Source organism: Podarcis melisellensis, assembly GCF_964234715.1.
Source record: "Podarcis melisellensis genome assembly, chromosome: 11".
NCBI lineage: Eukaryota > Metazoa > Chordata > Lepidosauria > Squamata > Lacertidae > Podarcis > Podarcis melisellensis.
Window position 1 is genome coordinate 28121047 of NC_138543.1, and position 25768 is coordinate 28146814.

The following is a 25768-nucleotide window of genomic DNA, read 5'->3' on the forward strand; positions in this document are numbered from 1 at the left end:
TGGATTTTGGAGGGGTCCAGGTGACATGGGTAGGATTTGCTGTGGGTTTTAGGTGGGACTTTCAAGAATGGATGGTAAGATACAATTGATTCTGAAAGGTCCCTGGTGTCTAGCCACACTTTGTGTTCTACCAGGTGTGGAATGCCACCTCTTCTATCCCTCTGAAGACAATGAAAGAGAAGAGTATTAGAAAAGGCTCTATTGCAAAATGCCTGAATGCTACTGAACTGAGTATAGGAAATACAGTTCTCATAATGACACATGAAGGGCTGAAAGCCACATGAATGTATGGGAACAGGGAGGGGAAACTGCAGAGAATGTCTAATTCATGGTATGTAGGTCATAATACTCCTATGCAAGGACATGGCTCTTTTCAGGTCTACTAAGGTCTCTTGATGCTGGGAGACAATGGATTCCAGTAAGCAACCTAGTTTATAGTTGCTTCTATTACGGACAGGCAAACATCCATGGATATCTAGTGGCTGGCACACTGACTACTTGTGAGTCGAGAACCCGCCACCCACCGAGGAACTGAATGAGGCTCAAGTGCTGCTGCATCAGCTCAAAAGAGACAAGAACCCACCCCTGAGCCAACCCTATTGGTCAGCCTGCAAGGGAGTGGCGTGGCAGCAGAGAAATGACGCAGGGGGGCGAACACGCCCCCCGCTAACGCAGAAAACAGCTCCCGCTCACATCACCTCCCCTCATGGAAGAGGAGAGGCCTTCTCCCAGTTTCTACTGTCCTAAGCTGTGGAATGTGGTTGGGAGAGGAAGCACCAAGTGTCAATCAAGGAGACAGAAAGGGATCCTTTTTTTGAGCTAGCTATGATCCAGTTTCACATGCAAACACACACAAACTCATGTACCGTATGTAATCTCTGGAACAACCCATATAATTTTACTACTAGATCATTTTACTACTAGATCTCCTCATTTGATAACACCAACAATTACTTCAATTTATATCACTCTGATGATTAATACACATCCAGGAACACTTTGCTAACAATTCCTCCCCCCTTGCCATAAAACTCTTTTAGAATCCTTAGCTGCTTTTAAAAAAAGGTGCAGGAGTGTGCCATTTCTCTGACTGCCCCATATGAAGATGCTGGGCTCTTACAGACCCCAGAGAGGCGAGCCAATCACACCATAGCTGCCCTGTTGGCGCCAGTTCTGATACTCTAAAAACCTCCACACAGAATGTCCCCAAGACACAGCCCTATGGGGGAAGTAACATCTCAAGTGACTTGACCACATTCCCCTAGGAATGATTTTCACAAACATGGCAGGACTCCCCCACCCCTGCGCAAGAAAAAGTCCTTAACACTCACTGGGCCATGAATTCTGATGGCTGTGTTCATAAGGATGCGTGATGTGAAAGATTTGAATGCATTTTCACTGGACCACACTGAATCACAAACATTTCTGTCACTACATAGTAGAAATATAGTTTAGGATGCAGTAAAAACTTAAATGTTGGTATAAACAAATAAGCAGGGCTACATAAAAACAGTATTCCCACCAGGGATATGTTTTAACCCAATGTCTTTTTGATTATCTTAGTGTTGGCAAATATATTTTATTTCTGTGCAATATTAGAAATAAAAATGGCATCTTCATTGCTCCTTTTAATAGACTTTTCTTTTTGAATACAGCACATGGCAGGTTAAAAGGGCTTAGCTGTGTTGATTAACTACCCAAATGTTTAATCAATACAGCAATAGCTAGATGTATTCTGGCTGTGAAAGACCTTGGAAAAGTCCCACTTGCCTTATTCCCCACCCCCAAGTGGGACATCAATGAACTATTTCATAGTCCTTGCATCTCAATGCAGAGGGGCTTAGACAAATACAATGCTAATGGATAATTGTGGGTCACCTTGTCAAAATATGTTAAGTGCCCCAAGTGTAAGTTTGTTATTTAAAAATTGACAGTAAACTGTGACCTTGTTGCTATTGTACAGTCTTTCAGGAAGCAAATATTACTCAGTCTCTAAAGGGCTCATTGATTCATGGGTCAAAAATCCATTCAAACTAAATTATAAAAGACGCACCCTGGTGTGTTGATACAACCCTCGCTAACTGTCAGACAAAGTGTTAAACAATTGTAGTCTTTAGTGTAGGCAGAACACACTGGCTGACACTTCCGCAGAAAAATACACATCTAGGGGACTCTGTCTGAAGGAGGGATTCATGGGGACTGGGTGGTAGCATAGCACAAAGTCAAGGAAAGTTCATCTTGTGAGCTCCTTGGAATCAGTCCAAGAATATGCCATTTGCAGAGCTGGCGCTAAGTGTAGGAAGGCTGCTGTGGGATTTGGATCTCAGCCCCTGTATTTTTCTACTCACAATGTCATTAACACCCACATTGATTCTGAACTGCTATTGGTGGTGATGCAGTGCATGGAATGGCTCCTTGTCTGGTGTCACAAATCACACGGCAGAGAAATTGTTCTTATAAAGATAGCAGCTTTGCAGTTTTGGGCTGCTGCAAACGATACCACAGAAGCCCCTGATGCAAGCTGGTAATGTGGTATAATGATTTTGTTTAGCTATTCCGCAGAAGCATTACCTTTGCTTTTGCTGTTAAAATTAGTACTCAGAGGACAATAATGTGGTTTGCACTGGAAATGTCACAATGCATTTGTCATATCTCTAGCAGCAGTTGTAGGAGTCAGCACAGCTGTGATAGAACTGTAGGTTAAAACTTGTAGCAAGGAGAAGTAAGAGGTAGGCATTAAACACATTGGGGCCTTCTCTTTGAAGCTCATTTCTGATAAAAAGGAAAAGTAAGTTTGGAAAAACAAGGAGGGTGATGAAGAAAGCAGGACCCCGGTAGAATCCTGGAAAAATCTTTCAGATTTCCCTCCACTTCCTTGTACCTCCTTTGAATGCCCCACTCCAGACCCCTCTTCCCCATGTTTTCTATTACAATGGCAACTGTAGTATGTGCATTGAATTAATTACAACTAGTTGTACTAGTTACCTTAAGGTCTCTAAGTGACTTACAACACATCAAACATAAAGTATAATGCCATAAAAAACCCAGAACAACCTCCAAACAGCCATAGGAAGCTTGGAAGCCCAAAGCCAAAACCACACTTAAGGTGTAACAGAAATATCAGCACTCAGAAACTGCCAACAAACCTGAGCTCTTGTGGGCTGCAAATTGTAGGTTATTCTGGGAAGGAGTAAAGGACGCGATCTTTTAAATAGAAGACACTTATTGGGGCCTGGAAACGCAGCTTATTGCATTCCCAAATGCCAGCTCAATTATAAAGAGAAGGCAGTCCTGGAAACAGATTGGAACTGCTTTGTTTCCTTGCCACAAAATAAATACATCTACATATATTGCCACAACGAAGATTGGGGGACGGGCTTATTTCAGAGTTCTCAAGTGGGAATGGACCTCCTGGTTATTGAGGGCGATGTGGATAGGTTCCTCATCAACAGTGCTTGGGTGGGCTACCTGGAGTCAACATTCACCTTGCCACCAGCAGTAGGCCCAAGAGCTCCAACCATCTTCACCATGGCCCACTACCCAAGGACCTCAGCCAGTACAGCATCTGGCTGAGCTGGTTTAGCAGTGGGCATTATGTGGGTGTGTTTTTTTACTTAACTGAATAGAATGGAAGATTATGAGTCAGGGGGGCATGGAGGGCATGTGTATGAACTTAACAGTGCTTAGCATGAAAAAAATGTAGGACGCTTCCTGTAGGTGCAAAAAAGAAAGATTTCCCAACATCTTGTTGAAACGCAAACAAGTAGTTTAGTGAACCTGAGTGATTAATAGTAGTGCTTAAGAAGAAAGTGCATTAAAAACCATTAAATTCTGTGCCAAAGGAATCTAAACTGTGAGCTCAGAATTAATAATGCACATCTACACTAGCTTTCCTGAACTGAATGCTTTTTCCTGGCTGCAGCATCTCAATCCCTGATCAGCAGCTTGCTTGTGCCAGAGGGCTGTCAGAAAAGGAAGAGAGACTGAAGTCCAAACCTGAAGCTGCCAGATCCTGTTCATATTCACCATTTTGCTTTGGGGTTGACAATTGGAAGATCCCAAATTCTGCTGCCTGAGAGATGTGAGGTTATCACTGTAGGCATGTTCTATGTGGTCAATTGCAAAGAACAAACCTAAGCACAGAGTTAAAGCGAAGGATTGTAGCCAACTAAGTTTTACTCAGAGTAGACCCATTCAGCTAAATGATCGTGACCAATTGACGTTAATTTTAGTGGATCTACTCTAAATAAAACCAAAACCAAAGCATTCCAAAACCAAGGCTCGCTTTCCCACAGAAAGTAATGCAAAACGGATTAATCCATTCCAGACTTTTAAAAACAACCCCTAAAACAGCAATTTAACATGAATTTCACTATCTAATGAGACTGTTGATCCATAAAATGAAAGCAATAATCAATGTACTGTACTATAAAATAAATAAGACAGTAGTGTAGATGATAAAAAATATATATTTTTTCTTACCTGCACTGATGATAGTCATTGTTTGGATGGGTGATCAATTTCTGCAGTCACACAATCAATCAATCAATCAATCAGTAGCTGAACTGGGTTCCACACAGTCACAAAAAAAATTAACCGAAAAAGCCACAAAAATGCAAAATAAATAGGAAAAACAAAAGCGCCAAACTTAATCTGTTCCAGAAGTTCGTTTGACTTCTGAAATGTTCAAAAACCAAGGTGCAGCTTCTGATTGGTGCAGGCACCCTGGAAACAATAGCCGACAACCGCATCCGATGTTCAGCTTCTGAAAAATGTTTGGAAACTGGAACACTTACTTCCAGGTTTGTGGCGTTTGAAAACCAAGGTGTTTGAGTACCAAGGCGTTTGAGAACCAAAGTACCACTGAATAACATATGCACAGTTAAGAAGGCTACACGTGATTTGGACCAAATAGTACCATTACTATTTCATTACTGACCTTCCTTTATATGTTTTGTGCAATAAGTTTAACAGGAAATAACATAAAAGTGATTAATGTTCTAAGCGAGCCTAATGAAAGTAAATATAAATCACATATGAAAGAAGGGCAAAGCGATCAGCAGCTATAGACTAGCAGTGATTAAGAAGTCAGCATATGCCAACACTTACCACTTCATGATGTGTATAGAGCACACATAATTCCCATCCTAAGCCAAAAGTAAACATATGGCATCCGCATAACACCCATTAATTTTAATGTGGGTTACTCCCTTGCATCTTAATATTTAAGCACGAGCTGCTTGCTTTAAATTATGAATACATTTAACTGGTTACTTGAATAGTTTTTTAAGTTAATATTTTATCAATGAGACTGTAATTGCATATTGACCTAGGTGGTGCCACGGAAAACATTTATTCCTGTTCTGAAAAGGATAAATTCAATCAGATTACTGCCCAGTTGCACTTGCAGGGGGACAAACATCCTGACATTGGAGAAGGAAAGAAGCATTTAGATATAATGCTATCCAGGAGCTTCTTCTTCCTCGCCTGTCCTCTTGTATGCAGAGATTAGAATTTTGCAACCATGGTTTGTGACAAATCATACTTGCTATGTCATCTAAACACAGCAAAATATGGTTTGATCAAACCTCCACAGGTGTTTGATCGTGGTTTGTAATCTCAATTTGTCTGCAAACTATGGTTTGCTAGAAATGATGGCTTGAAACTTCTGATCTTTGCACTCATGGGGCTGTTACAGAGCAGCCTGATTTCTCTGGAACTCTGTACATGCCCCAGAACTGTGTGTCCAATTGGCTTTGCAATGAGAGTGCCTTTGGGGTAAATCAGGGAAACTCCATGTGTGCAACTGGTTTCCGCTTGTAGCAGCCACAAGCAGTAGTTTGCGAATGCTCAATTGATGCTCCAAAAACTCAGCACCAGGTGTAATCCAGCAACACGTATAACTCAACCACTGATCATACATCAAGAGTGAATCGAGGCAAACCATCAAGTGTATTATTATAATAATAAAATTTATATCCCACCCTTTCTCTCAAAGAAGCCCAAGGCAGCAAATACACTAACGATAAAACAAACACCTAAAAGCTATCCTGATACAGATGCATACAAGGAAAGATCTCTACTTAAAAGACTTCTTTGAGAGAGGAAGGTCTTCAGGAAGGACCAACAATAGCAGAGACTTCTAATATTTAATGGAAGCTAATTCCAAAGGGTAGGTGCTACAGTTGTTGTTGTTGTTTAGTCGTTTAGTCATGTCCGACTCTTCGTGACCCCATGGACTAGAGCACGCCAGGCACTCCTGTCTTCCACTGCCTCCCACAGTTTGGTCATGTTTGTATCTTTGAGAACACTGTCCAACCATCTCGTCCTCTGTCATCCCCTTCTCCTTGTGCCCTCCATCTTTCCCAACATCAGGGTCTTTTCCAGGGAGTCTTCTCTTCTCATGAGGTGGCCAAAGTATTGGAGCCTCAGCTTCACGATCTGTCCTTCCAGTGAGCACTCAGGGCTGATTTCCTTAAGAATGGATAGATTTTATCTTCTTGCAGTCCATGGGACTCTCAAGAGTCTCCTCCAGCACCATAATTCAAAAGCATCAATTCTTCGGCGATCAGCCTTCTTTATGGTCCAGCTCTCACTAGGTGCTACAATACTAAAGGTTAAATCCAATATTCTGTTAGTTAGACTTTGCTTTGGGCACCTCACTGGAGACTGCAGTGAATAAGAACAGAAGAACTTAAGGTGCCTGTGGGAAGTCAGCAACCAGGATTCAAGTACAAAACCTCCTGAGGTTTCCAGCAGCTGGTATTTAGAAGCACTCCAGCTGTGGAGGCTGAGAATAGCCATCACAGATAGTGGCCATTGATAGCCTTCTCCTTCATGAAACTGTCCAATTGTTTTTTAAGCCTTGCTTATATCCAGTGATATATCCCACTGGTTTTCTTCAGTCCACCATCAGGACATGTTGAATTTCCCAGCTTTCAAATTCCAAAAATGAGAGGTGCTAAAAAGTTGTAAGATGACTTGAGAATTCAAATTATATTTTGTTTAAATTAATATAATTTAATTTCACTTGGTAAACAACTACATAAAAATATTGACCTTTTTGCAGTGGTGCCTCGCAAGACGAAATTAATCCGTTCCGCGAGTCTCTTCGTCTTACGGTTTTTTCGTCTTGCGAAGTATGGCTATTAGCGGCTTAGAGGCTATTAACGGCTTAGCGGCTATTAATGGCTTAGCGGCTTTAAGAAAAAGGAAACAAACTCGCAAGAACTCGCAAGACGTTTCGTCTTGCGAAGCAAGCCCATAGGGAAATTCGTCTTGCGGAACGACTCAAAAAACGGAAAATTCTTTCGTCTTGCGCGTTTTTCGTCTTGCGAGGCATTCGTCTTGCGAGGTACCACTGTATATATTTTTGTGGAATTTCCAATAATGTTAAACTTTTCTTATTAATTTTTGTGTGTGAAAAATGTATGTCAAATTGCATTAAAATAATTAAAAATAACCACCAAGTGCTAGCGGTTATATTATATATGCCCGAGTATAAATGATGTCATATCTAACATCATTTCAGATGATGCTCTCAGAAAACTTCTTTGGTTTTCTGGGAGGAATTTATGTACTTTTTAATCAAACCAAGCTAAATGTTGTCTGATCACAAAAATAATAGCATATTTTTAAGAGCCCTCGCTGAAGAAATTTGCAAAAATGAAGTTTCACCTGTAAAATAGCACACCCTATTCCCCATGGATATCAGTAGGATGAAAGCCTGACTAACCATACTAAAGGCTGCAATCCTACACAGTCCTGGCTGATTGAAAGGTGGCATGAATTATAGTCATGACTAACTTGCACTGAGTTCAATGGTGCTAAAGCATAACTTACTTCCTTTGGATATGAGTCTTTTTTGACACTATTCCCAGATGCTGGTTACAGTGCCTATTAATTCTCTGAGTATCATATTTGGGAAAATAATAAAGTTGAACCACTGCTGTAGAAAATAAATGGTACATTCTTTTTATGGGAAAAAGGATGTGGGATATGATTTCTGACATTAAAAATGTTCTCTGGTTATGCTTCATGACCCCTTTCTGCCTCCTATGTTACATTTAAGAGGGTGTAGAACTGCAAAGGAGATGGAAGTACAGGAAAAAAACTATTCCAAACTGTACTGATTAAAATAAATTTACTCATAAAAAAGACAGAAGTGTAAATTGCAGTATCCCAGAGCAGCAGTAACTTATACACAAAGAAGTTATTTTTTAGTTTAGTAGAGGAAATAATCTACTATCAACAAGGGGTAATTGCCTGACTGAACTTGTCTTTACATCTCACATAAACTGTCACCTTGAGTAGGAAAGAGAAATATACCACATATCAATTCTGGAAAGATTTTTGAGACGTCCCTTCAAGTTTAAAGGCTGCTCTCCCCACCCCCACCCTTTGTCAGCCACCTGAAAGAAAGAACATTTACACAGAACATATCTAATCTCTGTTCTTTTCTTATCTCTGAATGGTATCCCAACACACCACAAAATTCATAAACCAGGCAGCTGAGGGCAATATGAGAAAGGATCCATTTTAGATTGGAACAGCAATTCCAATCTGAGATTTACCTGTGGCAGTCGCAGGTGATACAGGTTAGCTATAGAACTCTTTGGATATAATTTAAGGAATTATTTGAGTCAAGGAGTCTAAGGGACTTTAGTCTTTTTTCTGATTTGTGAGTAGATGCAGTAGAGCTGAGAAGAGGGGAAAACACAATTTCGTAATGTATTGACTCATATTTTAAATCAATCATCTATACCAACTTTCACCAACCTGATGCCCTCCAGGTGGTTTAGACTACAGTTCACAATCATCCCTGCCAGCATGACTATGCTGACGTGGGATGATGGGAGTTATAGTCCAAAACACCTGGTGGGCACTAGGTTGATGAAGGCATGTTCTTCCTATTCGAAGGTTTTACTCCCTCTCTTCCCTTCTTGTCTACAACTCTGAGATTTGCTGAGCCAGCAGTCACCCAGTCATAGCTGTCAAGCGTCCCTTATTTGGCGGGACAGTCCCTTATCCCAGCGCCATGTCCCGCTGCTGTCCCTTATTGATGATGTCCCTTAAATTTCCCAGGTTTCAAAGGAAGCAGCTCCTCTCCCTCCCTCCTTGCTGGCCAGGGAGGAGGGAGGCTCCAACTGTGTTGCTTGGCAGCGTTGCTCACCCAATAAGAAGTCGAAGAACGACTGGGGGGTAGAGCTTGCATGCCTTGTGCTGATCAAATCAGCTGTGTTGCCTGGGGACTCGCCTTTGCTCAGCGCTTCACAGCGGAGAGGTGATGGTGGTTTTCCTTGAGGCTTGAGGCTTCATTTGGCTGCTAGCTGGGCTTTCTGCCTTTGGCTTGGAGGGGCTTAGAGGTTGAACATACCTGTGCTTGGAAAATCACTTATTTTGGCTTTTGATCCCTTATTTTCGAGGCTGCTGGTCCCTTATTTTCAAATCTGTAAGTTGACAGCTATGCACCCAGTACTGCCCAGTGCAGAAAGCACCTGAGGGCAGTAGTGGATGGCATGGTAAGGCAGCAGCACTTACCTGATCTTCCAAAAGCTCAGTCACTGCTGCTTACTGGAGGCAGAGCAGTGGTCAGCGAGGTGCAAACACACTGGCAGCAGTGCTGAATTGGCTCCACAGGTGCTGAATTCACCACTGTCTCATCTTTCCCTCTCTCCCTCCCAGTAAGCATCAATGACTCAATTTTGGGAGGTCGGGTAAGTGCCATTGCCCCAACACATCATGGTCCTCTAGATGTTCTCAGATTCATTCATACATTTGCATTGTCACATTTAGCTTGACCCTCACTTTGTATTTTAAACGTTTTAGTGTTGGTCACAAGTGCACCAACTTTCCTTCCATCCCCTCTCTCATAGCTACTTTGCAGAAAGTAAATATTGCTGAAAATATTGCTTAGATTGTAATGATTCTATAAATAAATGCAATCAAATCTTTGATGTGAGATCAAACATTCTTTCAGACTTGCACAAACTTTACACCACTTGATGTTTGAAAAGTGAGGCATATACAGTATCTATTTTTCTTTTAGGTCAAAAAGGGAAGCTGTTACAATCCGTTTATGGACACAGCTGATACAGAGGCTAGCTCAAGGCAGTCTATTGCCGTGTAAACAAATCTCAGGTGAACAGCCTTTAGCAATGTAGAACAGTGTCTGTGTGCATGTACACAAACAGGCTCTGATCCTTGGTGTAGGAATAGGAGTGTTACAAGTACTTATCATATTTATCTGTGACATATTGGAGTGTATGTGTATGAGCTGAGATCACAGCCGAGGGAGGGTATAAGGCTACCTGCTGTTTTTGCTTTACCTGGTTAAAGGCAGAGGAAGCTTTTGTAGTGATGGCCACAGCACAGTGGAAAACCTTATTTCCTCCTCTGCACCTGCAGCCAGTCACTATGTGATTGGAATCAATGATGGCACCTAGGTTTTTGCGCCACTGCCAACAGTTCAAAAGTCAACAAAGACACAAAGCATGTCAGTTTCAGTCTTATTTTGATGATCAGGACTTTACGAGTCACCTATTTTTGGAAGCATAAGAGAATATATCTGAAAGTCAAGGACAATTCTTCTTACAGAAAGAAACACTATGAATGGAATTCATCAGGGAAGCTGGTTTTCTTTATCAGCATTTTATGTCAGTCACATCAAATTTGGTCTAGGAAATAGAACCATTCTTATTCCCCAAGTTTGATCTGTATGGTGTTTGAAACTCAGTTCAGGCTTGTCATTTCTCTATGGGAACAATAGTTCATTTTCCTGCCATCATGATTCTTGTAGTACAGATAATAGTAGCTGAGGCAGTATTATTTAGACATTGTTACACAGTAATAACAAAGGACAATTCACTAAGGAATTCTAACAACATTTCATAATAATAATAATAATAATAATAATAATAATAATAATAATAATAACAACAGTAGTTTTGGGAGGTGGGAATAATTTTTGATATGTGGCATCATTATTAAATATGTTGGTCCCAAACCAATGCACATTTATATATTTTCAATTTTTATAGCCTGCTTTTTACCACAGATGTTCACAAACTGGTTTACAAAAAAATCAATAGAATAATTCATCCATCAACTAACATGGTGTTCAAAACAGACAAAAACCACAGGTAAAGAAACATAAACCCCATAAATAGGCATAATGTAACTTACTTTAAATGCCTGCTGGAACAGAAAGGTCTTCATATTGTAATTTATATGCTGCTTAGTGTCAAGAGAGGCTTCTAAGCTGTTTACAAAGTAAAAACCAGTTAAAATATAAACATTCATATATTATTTGCACAAGAAAACAATCCCATTAAGAAATCCCATTAAGACAGCAGAGCAATTAAAGCAGTTAAACAATTAAATCTGTTATGCACAGTCAACATTCTGCTGATTAGTGTGACTTAAGAAACACCTAATTTTTTGCTGGATTGTGGTCACTCTTTGATGATATTATTCCTACAGTGACATTAAAACAATCTTTTAACCTGATGTAGAAATTAAAAACCTGTACACATATTGGAAGTGGCAAGAAATAGGCCACAGCTAATATATTTGTACATTAAATTAAGAATGGTACACTTAAAAAAGCAGGGCCAATAATTATCAAGGAATTGCTGCCTGTTATAAAGCTGTTGATCTATTGTGCTCAGAACACAAATCTACAGCCTCCATGCTGTTTGTGAGGATTTTTTGGGGCGGAGGGAAAAGCCTGCCAAATCCATACCCAAAGCCAGAGTATATAAACAGTTCACTGACAACCTTCTCCCCAAGAACGAGCAAATGATATAGATTTCAGAGATAAAAACATCTGAATAAAATATACCTCGTATGCAAATGACAAGAACACATTTGGAATCAGATGGAAGATTGAAAGTTTTTTTTCCAGAGTGAACAACTGTAAGATTAAATATGAATCACTCTTTCTATCTCACAAAACCTGCAAATATTGTTCAGCTTTTATTAGTGTGCGGCAATAACAGGGGAACAGGACAATTCATGCTGGGAGCTACACTGGTGATAATTCTTAGAACTGCACAGTATCTCTCTGTTCTCTACAATGTCAAGGCTGAAAACCACAGTAAGGAATGAAAAGAACACTGTTTCCACATAGCAGAAAGAAGAAAAGAAGAGACTCAGAAGGTGGGCAGGCTTGGGTGGTAAGGATTAACTATCTGTTTTAGTATAGCCTTTTTTCCCTTTCCTTTTCTTTTTTTAAAAAAGAAATTTATATTCAAAGTAAACACTCTGGTTCAGCTAAAGTTAGTTGTGACATGCAGCACAATTTTACTGAGGAGTAAGTTCCATTTACTTCATTAGAATTTACTCCCAAGTAAGTGTGCATAGAATTGCAGGCTAACTTCGACTGGCAACAATGGTATTAAATTTAATCACAAATTATTGGTCTCACCAACTTCAATGGGGCTAATTTTAGTTGGCTTGGGACAAAGCAAATAATCACTTTGCATGTTGAAAACAGCTAGAATGCCATACTGTATTTTGAGAATGTTGGTGAATATCTTTATATCCAGTAATACACTCTCTCTCTCTCTCTCTCTCTCTCTCTCTCTCTCTCTCTCTCTCTCTGTGTGTGTGTGTGTGTTATCCAAGAGCAACTCCTCCAATACCAGCTAACTCAATCCCTAAGATTTGGAAGGTATGGGGTTTTGTTGATGGCTGCTACTAGGTTACATGAATCAGGGATATATGGCACAGACTTCTCTGTGGTGGCCCCCTCACTTTGGAACACCCACCCACCTGGAGCTGAGTTTGTTATCCCTTTTTTGCATTTAGTTGATAGAGATTCTGTTATTTTAATGCCAAATGATTCCTGTGTTTGAATGGTTTTGTTATTTTATAGATAGTAATGGTTATTTGTGTGTGTTTTATTTATTTATTATACATGGTTGTTTTATCTTTTATTGTACATCATATCTGTGCTCCTTCTGAAGGAAGTGTGATTCTTAAACATAATAAATAAATAACAAGAAGTGTTTTTTGCTGATTTTTTGGGCGGCCTGTTATTCCTGACAGAGAATGAGGAGATTCACATTTAAATATAAATTGAATCATGCTTCTCTCCCATCCCTACTGACACTGACTTATAATAGTTGCTGTTATTATTATTATTTTGTGTTTATGTACCTTCTTTCCTCCTTTAGTTAACAGATTTCTAAACTACCTTTCAGGATAAATTAACCTCCCAAGTTGGTTTATAAATTCATTCCCCGCATCATTTGCTATCTTCTATAAATGAGTTACAGTTTGAAATTTAATTTGTAAAATTAATGTAGGATATTAATAACAAAAACTTGTGATTGAGCCAATCAGCTTTCTTTGGATCAACCAACTGAGCTGTTGACTGATGACACAGCTAAATCTGAATCTAATTTATTTTTATTTCTTTAAGAACAGATTTCATAGAAACAGCAGTCTACTCATTTCATTTTTGTAGAGAAAGTCCAATTCATATAATGAGAAATGTTAGGCTCACATCTACTAAAATGTTACTATGCTGCACATAAAATTTCTAGAGAATATGAGCTGGAGCACAATGCCCTATCTTTGTATCTATTTTAAGTTACAGCAGCTACATAATTCTTTTAAATGCTCCTACAATATTTTTGTGATTTCTCATATAGGTTCTAATGCACCTGAATTGATTTTCTCCTTTGGCTTGCTTCAGGCCAAAACAATGTGAACTGAGCTAAAGATGACCACAACCCCAACTTTCTACGGTAAGTATATCTCTATTTATAAAGCATACATCATAAACATATACTGCAAGTCTTTCCAGAGGGGGAAAAAGTCCATAAAATAAAATCTGCAAAATAAAACGACATTTTAAAAAAGAGATTGCGGCAATATGAGTTGAAACACCTCCAGTTAAATGAATACATAATATATATTACATATAAAACCTATTAATCCAATTTAACAACATTCAATGCATTTATGCTAAGAAACAGCTAAAAAGCACTAAATGGAATTTACAGAGATGAATAAAAAGCACAATTACCAACTAGACTTGGGAGATTCCAGTTGGTAAATGAGTCTGTGAAATTGCCTTCTGTTAAAAAAGAGTATTAATGGCTATGTTAGCACTTGACTAATATTTTATGGTGCAGACTGTTGCTAAATTAAACCCTTTGTGTGTCTTCCTACAGAGACACTTAGTTATGGTTAGAACGGTTGTTTCCTGTTAAATACCTTTAAGAGTTTGCTGTGGGCTGAAATCCTTGCCTCAGCTTTTCTGTATGTTGTAACTGTGTACATGTTACCTTTCCTACCTGCTGAGAAGATTCAGGTGGTAAAATGTCACACAACCTTAGTATTATTGGGGTGAACAAAGCATCCAGGCCTTGCTTGCTGTGAAGAACCCTGACACACATGCAACACTCCACACACACATCACTGCAGTGTCTGTATAGCAGGATGGGAACCTGTTGCCGTCTAGACATTCTTGGACTCCAGCTCCAGCCAGTATTCAGAGATAATGGGGGCTATAGTTCAACAGCATCTGAAAGACTGTATGTTCCCCATCTCTGATGTATAGAGAGATGTATTACCTCGTCCATCTTCCAGTGTGGATGTGAATAGACACCAGCATCCATCCTTGTAGGCCACATGCCATGTATGGTTAGTGGTTTATCTGAAGTGAGACAAACCATGAGCCTGTATTTGAACAAACCTCTAAGCAAAACTAGGTATTAGTGCAGCAGGACCAGGAGAGAAGTGAAACGGCCAAGATCTTTGCTATGAATACCTGTACAATTGCACATTCATGCTTAGCCATGGTTTGGCTTAGCGCTGCATGTGAATCAGGTCAAACTCCTCAAACCATAGCAGTATCATATTCTGACATTTTCTCAGTATGTAGGTAAAACGCCTCTTGTCATAAATCACAAGAGATACGTACCATAAAAGTTTGTCTTGCAATTAGCACACCTTTATTCTAGCACAATGCAAGTCTGTGTGGAGCACTTTGTCTCAATCAAAATGACAGCATATAAAGATGTTGGGTGAACACTGCGTGATTGATTATTAAACAAGCATCGTGTAACATGTGTAAGCTTTCATAAATGCTTGTTCGCTAGCATGCATTTATGCCTATCAGCAATAGCTCAAGTCAGGTAGTAGGATAAAGCTTTCAAGAAGAAGGAAAAGTTGCTATTGTGGTGTAAGAAGACTTGAAGCACCATATGAAAATGGTTATAGAAGGAAAGCAGCTTTGTAGATATTCATTGATATACGGTAATCCACATCAACCATTGATTTCAATAGAATGTGCATTTTTTATATGATTGGAGGTTTTTTGTACTTCAGCAACTCTATTCTGATTTGCAGACAGACAAATGGACAGTGAACCCTTTGGAGGACTTGGCTTCTGTTGCTGTCTGGATAAATAAATGATTCCTCCACAGAAATGATCTGGGAAGCCTGCATGTGTCAGATATCCATGTGCATCTGGATCTTTTGGATTGGTCCATTTATCTTCTACAAGACATTCTGCCTGCAGTAATGCAGTACAAAGAGAACACATTATATTTTCTGTGTGTTTTGACCAGGCTCACAAGAAGCATTTCCTCTTGGATCGCTTCAGTGGTTATTTAATAAAGCTACCCCACCCCAGATATTGGCTTGACGGATGCTTAATTCGATATAATTTTCATATATATATATATACAGTATTGTTAAAGTTAATGGTTTGCTACAGGAAGATGAACAACAAACAGAAAATTCCACTGGCTGTTGTATATGATACCTGACTCACAGAAGGAGGAAAATCCACAGTAATGTACTGAGTCATCATTGCTAACAGAAGCATAGCTCTTTTACAGCAGCAGTGAGATTGGTTTCAACTGGAGAAACGCAGCGAGCGGTTCGCAGAGTGATCCTCGAGCATGCTGGGGAAATGATCCCTGGTGTACGGCCAACTGCAGTTTGTAACATCAGAAGTACTGCCTCTCAGAGCATCTGCAGCACGAGTTACAAACAGATTACAAGAAAGCGTGTTCTCATTAAAGAGAGAGCACGTGTTGCGGATGGGGCCTGACAAAACATCCTCAGTTGCAGCCAGGCTGTGGCAAGGGAATTGAATTGATTGGTGATGGTTGTTACTAGGGTAAAAGTGATGTTGCCAATTAAGGGGTGGAGTCAAAGGTTATTTATACTGGGTCCACAGTTGTTCCTTTCTCTTTCGCTGTGGACACCGGATCAATCAGTGCCGGAGTGAATTCAGCGAGAGATTGGTTTTTATAACAATTTCCTTGTCTTTAATTTATTCCTATTTCTTCCCTTCCTGTTCTGTTCCTCTTTCTCTTCATTATTTAAATATATTGCCCTTAATCGGGTTTCTTTTCCTTCTCTTTGATTTAGATTACCCCCAACTCCTAGTGCTTAATTGTTGGTGGTGAGGCTCCCGGGGGGGGGCGCCCTGGTCCCGGGTAGCTTACGGCCCGTTTCCCGGCCGAGCCTTGGTTTGGGCCAGGGGTTTGCCCTCCTCCCTGCCCTTGGGTAGGCTTTGGCTGGCCTGGCCGGCTTTCCCCCAACCCCCGTTTCGGGCCTGGGTAGGCCGGGCGGAGCCTGGGACTCCCTTGGGTCGCTCCCCGCCTGACGGCTCAGGGCACTCGGCCTCTGAAGATCCGCCTGCCCGCCTGCTGAGTACCGGCCGAAAGGCCGGTTTCGGGTCGCGTCGGCCCGGCGGCGGCGCGGCGGCCCGGCGGCGGCCCGGCGGCGGTGCGGCGGCGCAGCGGCCCAGCGGCGGTTGCCCAGCGGCGGCGCGGCGGCGGCCGAGGCTTCTTCCCCGCGGGGAGGCCGGCCGGGAGAGGGTCTGTGGGGCCTACCTGGTTCCGCGGCCTGCGCCGCTGCTTCGGCGCTCCGGTTGGCGCCTGTAGGCCCGCGGGGTTTCCGCCGCTGCCGCGATCGTCGGGGGTGGGCGGGAGGCGTGGAGCAGGCCCGCTTCAGCTCCCGGCCCTAGCTTGCTCCGTCGACGGCTTGGGCGTGGGGGAAGGGCGGCTGGAGGCTCCTCCATCGACCGGCGATTTGGCGGGAGCGCCATTTTGCCGGTCTTCTTCTTGTGTAGTGGCGGCCTCTTGTGGCCAGACCGAGTAACTGCAGGGCTGTTTGAGTGGGGGCCTCTGGTGGCCGTTCTGTGCAAGTGCAGGCACACTTTTAGAGGCTGAAGTAGTGGCCTCTAGTGGCTGTTGAGCCAATTGCAGCTGGTAGCTGCCTGCCTTATCATTGCTGTGGCTAATTTTAGCCGTCTGTTTCTGGCTGAACCATTGTGAATTGGGGTTCGAGTTCGGAATTGTTCAATCTTATATTTTGATTTAATCTATTTTATTCCTATTGTATTTATTTTATTTTACTTTAATTTTATTTTAATTATATATAATTTCATTTATTGTCTTAATTAATTTTCTATTTTCTTGCATAGTAAGGATGGCTCCAAAGAAGGCGGCTAGGAGGCCTGGACCTGCCCCTTCCACGAAGCGTCGTATTAAAGGCCCGTCACAGGCCTTACGTTCGCCTGAGCCCTCCCAGTCGCTGCAACGCCTCCAATCCTTGGTGTCGGGTTTGGAGGGTGACCCTGTGGCACTGGCACGGGTTACGGCTGAGATGGAGGGCGTGATGCAACGGTGCTCAACACCGTCAACCTCAGCTGCGAGACCAGCCTCCTTGGTGGTTGCTCCTTCTTCGGCGTCATCGTCTGGTGAAGAAGAGAGAGAACCATTATCAGCCAGTTTTTCCTTACCTGACATGCGGCTGGCCCAGTCCCCAGCCTCACCTGTGTCGCAGGTTGCTGCGCCTAGGGGTCGGAGTTCTGCCAGGGGGGGGGCCAGGAGGAGGGCACCAGCTCGGGTTCGGGCTATGCAGGTGCCTCCCGCGCAGTCGTCGGGAGCTGGCTGTTCAACTTCGGGTAATTCACAGGTTGTCTCCTTTCAGTCAGTTCCAGGTACTCTCCAGCAGGGCGATGTTTCAGAGTCTTCGGTTGAGGACAGCCTTCCTCCACCGCCAAAGGCTTCGTCTGGTGGGCATCGCCGTCACAAACGGAGCTCCAGGAGACGTGCCAAGAGGAGACGGAGGGACACTTCGTCTTCTTCAGCAGGTACTTCTTCTCAAAGCTCTAGTAGCGACGAGGAAGCTTCTCTCAAGCTTTACTGGGGTTTTGGTGAGACCTCTGGGCTTCCTAAGTGGGTTTGGGAGCGTAGGGCGAATTCACATCGCGCTAAGTATGGGGCAGTGCAAGACTGTCAGGATGGCGTTTTGGTGCCTGACGTTAAAGTCTCCACCAATTCGGCTAGGGACCTTATTCCTGGTGCCCATTTGCCTACCAGATTGCGGTCCAGGATCCTCAATGGCCGTTATGTTGATATTTTTAGCTTAGCCCCTCCACTTGATGGCCAAGAGCATTTGGATAAGGGTTATGCTGCTTCGAAAAAGCGGATGACTGTAGCCAAAGCTGACAGGACTTTTGAACGTTGGTTGGACAGTTTTCAAGTTTTTGCTGGCATAGTTTCCGCTGCCTATCCTAGGAGATCTTTGCACTTATGGGTCTACCTGTCCATAGTCCGCTCGGCCTTCACGATGGCCGGCGAGACCGCTGCCTTGGCTTATGATCAGAACTTCAGGCGTAGAGCAGCCAAGATCCCTACGGCCCGCTGGGATCGAAAAGACTTAGATGTATGGACCACTTACGTCGCTCCTCGCATTGATAGTAAGGCCCCCGATCAGCAGAAGTTTAAGGCCCTCCCTCAAAGGGCGGGTCGCCGTCTATATTGTTGGGACTTCAACAAGGGTGTCTGCCAGCGTCAACCTTGTAGGTACACGCATCTTTGTGAGAAGTGTTCTGGGAGCCACTCAGCGTCTGCGTGTACAGGGGCAAGGCGACCCTTTCGCAAGGGTGGGGGCTCTCAGCAGCCCCCTAAAGCCGCTCCCCAAGTCCCGGCCTCTGGAGCCGGAAAATAGCACCTTGTCCTCCTTAGCCTACACCCCGGTGAGGCTGCAGCCGTTGTTATCCTTGTTGGAACTATATCCAGATAAGGTGGCGGCGTCTTATTTGCGTGAGGGTTTCTCTTCGGGGTTCAGGATTCCGGTGGCATCCACCCCGGTAGCAGGGAGATTGGTTAACCAGAAGTCAGTGCAAGACATGCCAGAGGTGGCTCGGAAGAAGATCAAAAAGGAACTGGCTATTAATCGTATGGCCGGTCCTTTTTTGGACCCCCCTTTTCCCAATTTGCATGTGTCACCCTTGGGTATAGTTCCCAAGAAGGCTCCGGGGGAATTTCGCCTCATTCATAATCTTTCTCACCCTAGAGGCACTTCGGTAAATGACGTAATTCCCCCGGAGCTTTGTTCGGTACGTTATGCTTCTCTTGATCAAGCGATCAAGATGATACGGAAGTTTGGGCCTGGTGCCCTTCTAGCAAAATGCGATATTGAATCGGCATTTCGGCTACTTCCGATCCATCCGGATGATTTCTGGTTGCTAGGTTTTCAGTTTGAGGGAGGATTTTATTTTGATAAGGCCATGCCTATGGGCTGCTCTGTGGCCTGTGCAGCCTTCGAATGTTTCAGTTCCTTTTTGGAATGGGCCTTGCGTATAAAAACTGGCCTGGAGGGGGTCACTCATTATCTCGATGATTTTTTGGTGGCCTCTGCGAGGGATACAGGGGACTGCGTTGTTTTGTTACAGGCATTTGCTTCCTTAACGGAAGAACTGGGGGTCCCCCTGGCAGCAGAGAAGACTGAAGGTCCCTCCACGCAGCTTACTTATTTGGGTATCTTGTTGGATACCGTGGCCCAGACATCTAGTTTGCCAGTGGATAAGATAATTGCCTTGAGACAGGTCATTGAGGAGTTGCTTCCTTTGAAGAAGGTCACCCTCCGTCAGTTGCAGTCGTTGTTAGGTCATTTGAATTTCGCTTGCAGGGTGGTCGCCCCTGGGCGGCCGTTCTGCTCCCGCTTAGCTAGACTCACATCAGGTTTACAGGCCCCACAGCATAGGGTGCGACTGTCTGGCCATGTACGTGCTGACCTTGGTCTTTGGTTGGAATTCCTGCAGGAATTCAATGGTGTATCCTTGTGGCAGGACGTTCTGAACCTCCACAATGACTTCCAGGTGCACTCGGATGCAGCGGGGTCCCTGGGTTTTGGGCTTTTTTGGGATGGCAGATGGTGTGCTGAACGGTGGCCTCCTGCTTGGCGTGGGGAAGCTATAATCCGGGATTTAACTTTTCTTGAGTTTTTTCCCATTGTAGTGGCCGTGCACTTGTGGGTTGAACAATTCAAGGACCATCGAGTTTGTTTTTGGTCCGATAACCAGGCGGTGGTGAAGATTCTGGCCAAGCAGTCTTCACGTTCTCCTAGGGTATCAGCCCTGCTGCGGGTTTTTGTTTTACATTGTTTGCGTTTTAATATTGTTTTTTCCGCCCGTTTTGTTCCGGGCATATCTAACGAGATTGCCGATGCTCTGTCCCGTTTTCAGATGGAGCGATTCAGATCCCTGGCGCCAGTGGCTCGAGACCTTCCGGAAATTTTCCCGGATCATCTCTGGAACCTTGGCAGCACTTAGTTTTACAGGGAGTAGCTGCATCTGTTGCCCCCTCGACTTTGAGGTCTTATAAAAAGGCCTGGGCAGATTTTTTATTCTTTAATGGACAGACGGTTGGTGAGGTCTCTGTCCCCCATTCCTCCTCTCAAGTGCTCAAGTATTTGGCACATCTATTCCAGATGCGCCGGGCAGCCAGGACGCTGCGGCTTCATTCAGCAGCGATTTCATTTTTTAGCAGGGCATATTTTAACAGGGACCCGTGCGGGAAGTTTGTGGTACGTAAAGCTTTGGAGGGATGGGGGCGACTCACTCCTTCCGGGCCTGTCTCTAGGCGGCCTATCACTCTTGAGTTGCTGGCACAGATGCGCAGTAAACTGCGTAGCATCTGTTGGTCTTCATTCGAGGCTCGCTTATTTTCAGCAGCCTTCTCACTTGCTTTCTTTGGGGCCCTGAGAGTGGGAGAGGTGGTCCTCGAGCCTAAGCAGAATGGGAGTTCCAGGGGCTTGTTGTTGCAGGATGTGAGCGTGTCTCCATCGGATCTGCACGTTAATATCAGGAATTCAAAAACGGATCAGTTGGGTAGGGGAGCCATGCTTAGGCTCCCGGCGACAGGGGAGGGTGGACCTTGCCCGGTAAGGGATCTTAGAAAGTACCTTGCCTTACGTCCTGCGGGTGAGGGGCCCCTGTTTATTCATGAAGATGGGCGCCCGTTGGGGCGGCATCAATTCACTAAGGTGTTGCGAAAAGCAGTCGCAGCATGTGGCCTTGAGGCATCAGAGTTTGCCCCTCACTCCTTTCGGATTGGTGCGGCAACGACGGCTGCCCATTGGGGTTTGTCTGTGAGACGGATAAAAGACATGGGGCGGTGGAGATCGGATGCGTTCAAGACTTATGTGCGCAGATAATGTGTTTGGTGTGCTTATATTTCTGTTTTAACCCTAGGTCTGGTCGCTATCCGTATCTGGATAGTAGGGCACAGTATTGTGCATTGGGCTGCTGACAGAGCTCGTCAGTCGGGATTGGGAGCCGGCCTGGGTCTTCCGCAGCGAGTGCAAGTATCCTGGATTCCCAGACGGGGGATGCGTTGGAGGGAATTCTTACCACTCATGCATAGGCGTGTCCTACGGTTTGGCCCTCCTTCAGCGATTGTGATACAGCTGGGGGAAAATGATCTGGTTTCCACTCCCTGCTTCGTTTTACGTATGGCTATGTTACAGGACCTTAGGGAACTGGCGGCCATGGTGCCTAATACTAAATTGATTTGGTCGCAGTTGCTTCAACGCCGCATTTGGCGGGGCAGTCCCAGCCCGGCAACCGCCGAACGAGCTAGGAAGCGGATTAATTCCGCAGTGGGCAGTTTGGTGGTGGGCTTGGGAGGATGGGTCATTCCTCACCCTCGTATTTCCTACATGGACGCAGCACTGTACAGGGATGATGGTGTTCATCTTTCCACATTGGGGAATGAGATCTGGTTGGAGGCTGTGGTGTTCAGGTTGAGGGTGTGGTTTGGTCTGTGAGTGGTTGGCGGCGAGCATAAGGGGCTCGGGTGGCGGTTAGGCATTGGTTAAATTGGTTGGTGGAGGGGTATGGATTGGCTGTGCCTACCCCTCCAATGCTGCTGCGACATGGGAATTCCGTTAAAGGAATTCTGGGGCTTACCATCCCCTTGTCCAAACCCCTGGAATCGGGTGCGGGCCGTGTAAGACCCCAAGGCGCAGGCAGGGAGGAACTGAAGGGTCTGTAACGCAGCTCCAGTTGCCCTGCTTGTTCCTCCACACTGACTTACGCTGGAATCCGGGAGTCAGTGCTATCCCCCAAGGCGGGGGGGATAGCTAGTCATAACCAATGCCTACGCAACCACTCACAAAATTGTATGATAATAAAAGTTGTGGCCAAAATTATGCCAAAAACCTTAAACAAAAATTATGTGTGATGTGTGAGTTATTGGGTTAGGGATGGTTTTGGGGGACCTCAGCACGCAAAGCGTGTTCTCATTAAAGAGAGAGCACGTGTTGCGGATGGGGCCTGACAAAACATCCTCAGTTGCAGCCAGGCTGTGGCAAGGGAATTGAATTGATTGGTGATGGTTGTTACTAGGGTAAAAGTGATGTTGCCAATTAAGGGGTGGAGTCAAAGGTTATTTATACTGGGTCCACAGTTGTTCCTTTCTCTTTCGCTGTGGACACCGGATCACCCGCCCGCCCTCCCTTGAATGGGGCTGCTGCTTGACCTTGCTATTGCCTGTCATGGGGTCGTTCGCCTTGGTGCGGGGGCCTAGTAGGAATTTACCAATTGGCTGATTAGTGTGTGCCTTTTGGGTTTTGCCTACTACGTAGCAAATCGTCACAACTTGTAAGGTTGGCGGTTAGGCATTGGTTAAATTGGTTGGTGGAGGGGTATGGATTGGCTGTGCCTACCCCTCCAATGCTGCTGCGACATGGGAATTCCGTTAAAGGAATTCTGGGGCTTACCATCCCCTTGTCCAAACCCCTGGAATCGGGTGCGGGCCGTGTAAGACCCCAAGGCGCAGGCAGGGAGGAACTGAAGGGTCTGTAACGCAGCTCCAGTTGCCCTGCTTGTTCCTCCACACTGACTTACGCTGGAATCCGGGAGTCAGTGCTATCCCCCAAGGCGGGGGGGATAGCTAGTCATAACCAATGCCTACGCAACCACTCACAAAATTGTATGATAATAAAAGTTGTGGCCAAAATTATGCCAAAAACCTTAAACAAAAATTATGTGTGATGTGTGAGTTATTGGGTTAGGGATGGTTTTGGGGGACCTCAGCACGCAAGTGTGTACGCTCCAAGCTGCTGTTACATGAACCATATCTTCTGTATAGCCCAGAGCAGAAGAATTAAATTGTGCAATTCTAATTAGAAACAGAATTAATGCTGTCTACTGAGGATGGAAGGAAGTGAAATAAGCTAGTTAACGACAAGCAGGCTCTTTGGGATTTTATAGGCTTTACCTACACACTGGAGTTGCACCCATCCGAGAGTGCTTCGTTGGGGTAAGCCCTGAGATATTTCGAGCCGAGTCATGACATGAACACTATTGACTGGGTTTGTTAGGAGTGACATGGTCAAATAATATTGTTGCATAATATTCTTTGTAGCCTGCACTGTGTGTTTGCAATGTATCCTGGTCACAAAATGATGACTGGTATGATTAAGAGGTGGCCCTACTGATTGTTTATCTCATTAGGATGATTTATATAGTATTTTTATATACATTCATAACAATGACATAATGTCGTGAAGGCATGAATATGCAATGACAACAAGATGCAACTAAAATAATGGATCCATAAAAATAACATTTTATTGTGGAAGAGGCTGTGGAGCCCTCTCTCTCTAAGGAAGGGGAAAGGGGAAAGGATTTCTGCAGGGAAGCCAAACTCTCCATTTCTTAACCTTATCAGGAGGAGCTGAATGAGTTATTTGTCATTGTGAAAGATTCTTAATGCCTCCTTTATCTGCATATGAATATTCCCTATATATTATTAGGCTCACAAATGCTCCTACTAAATTATTGAGTAAAATACAATATATATAAAACAATGACCCTTTTTAGGAGTACAGACTTTAAACATGTATATGCATCTGTGCAAATAACTTTCTATTTATTCAGTGATCTTAAATGAGTTTTTGCAGCAAACATGCAGACTTTAAAAAATATTTATTGCATCATGGGTCTGTGTGTGATAATAATGGGATCAGAACAGACATGGAGGGGAAATTTAACCCTTTCTTCCTTTGCTGCTGTGTGAAGAAAAGCTTTCCTCTTGGACCTAATTTAGCTTGGGGCAGGGGGCGGAATTGCATACTGTATTGGCACCAAAAGATATTTCCCTTGGGCTGCAAATTGCAGCTTCAGAGAGGCATCTTTTGTCCAAACCTTAGCATGGAGATATGGAATTAAACTTTCTCTCTCTAACCCTGAGGCTGTTTGGGCTCTTTTCTTTTCTGTTGGAATGCTAGGGTGTCCGGTCTATGTTTTATATTTCACCAGGGTCTGGAATAATTTCAGGCCAGGCCTTCCACAAAGCTCTAGAGACCAGGCCCTGAGGCAGCCGAAGACCATTTTCTGGTGGGCTTTAGTCATGCCTGGTGTTTATTTGAGTTTGTTCTAAAGTCAACATACTTTGTGCACAGAGTACATCTTATAACTATTACTTCACATTCTCTGGAGCAAGAGCTTGCTGAAGATATTTTCCAGCCTGAGGAGGATTAACAAATGGTGCCCCACTCCCAAAGTTAAGATGCACAGTACCAGAGGCCAGCCAAGTTATTTCAGTACCTGAAGCAGTAGATCCCACGAGTACCCCTCTCCCGTCATGACAGTAAAATACAATACAGTGGTACCTCAGGTTACAGATGCTTCAGGTTACAGATGCTTCAGGTTATAGACTCTGCTAACCCAGAAATAGTACCTCGGGTTAAGAACTTTGCTTCAGGATGAGAACAGAAATTGCATGGTGGTGGTGTGGCGGCGGCAGGAGGCCCCATTAGCTAAAGTGGTACCTCAGGTTAAGAACAATTTCAGGTTAAGAATGGACCTCTGGAACGAATTAAGTTATTAACCCAAGGTACCACTGTCATACATTAAATACTTGACAATTTGCTGGCCTTTCATGACCAGCCCAAATCAGCTGCCTGAGACCTAATAATGGCCTAAGAACATAAGAACAACTTTGCTGGACCATGCCATCATGCTGCTTTCACAGTGGCCAGGCCCAAACAGTGGCAAGCAGTGAACACTCTCCCTGTGTAATGGGAGGGCCGGCTCTGTCAGAAATGCAGCCTTGACCCTGGAAGTACATTAGGTTGCTAAATGCAGATTAAATCCTATCTGAACAAACCCAGAATAAGTCCAACCATCTGATGACTACCAGGAGTTTTGAAGTTAAGATGAAAATGGCTGTAAGCATTTGTTCTAGCCTAAAGGCAACCCAATTGATCTCAAGGCAGGGCAAGACCGCCTACTCCATGTAGCAAAGTAAATTCATTGGTAGCTACATTTGTTGCTTCCTCATTGCTCCTCTTCAAAGAGAAGCATCAGCTGTGTTTCTCCAAGATGGCACCACCTTTGAGAAAATGGCCACCCTAAGAAGTCAATACTATTTTAGAAGCTCCCCACACACAGTTCTTCACAAGTTTTTTTTTTGTGTGTGTGTGTAATGCTCCTTGCCTA

The 25768-nt window shown here is 43.8% G+C and overlaps 2 long non-coding RNA genes across 2 annotated transcripts in view; both read left to right on the plus strand.

Moving 5' to 3' along the window:
• The first annotated feature begins 12136 nt into the window (after positions 1-12136).
• On the plus strand, positions 12137-15940 carry LOC309380359. Its single transcript, XR_014172871.1, has 3 exons — positions 12137-12176; positions 13659-13754; positions 15364-15940. It is a non-coding gene; the product is annotated as an uncharacterized lncRNA (long non-coding RNA).
• Positions 15941-21026: 5086 nt separating this feature from the next.
• The window catches only part of LOC309380368, a 664373-nt gene continuing 659631 nt past the window's right edge, over positions 21027-25768 (plus strand). The window contains exon 1 of the long non-coding RNA XR_014172884.1: positions 21027-22670. This is a non-coding gene — a long non-coding RNA (uncharacterized lncRNA). The remainder of the gene's footprint in view (positions 22671-25768) is intronic.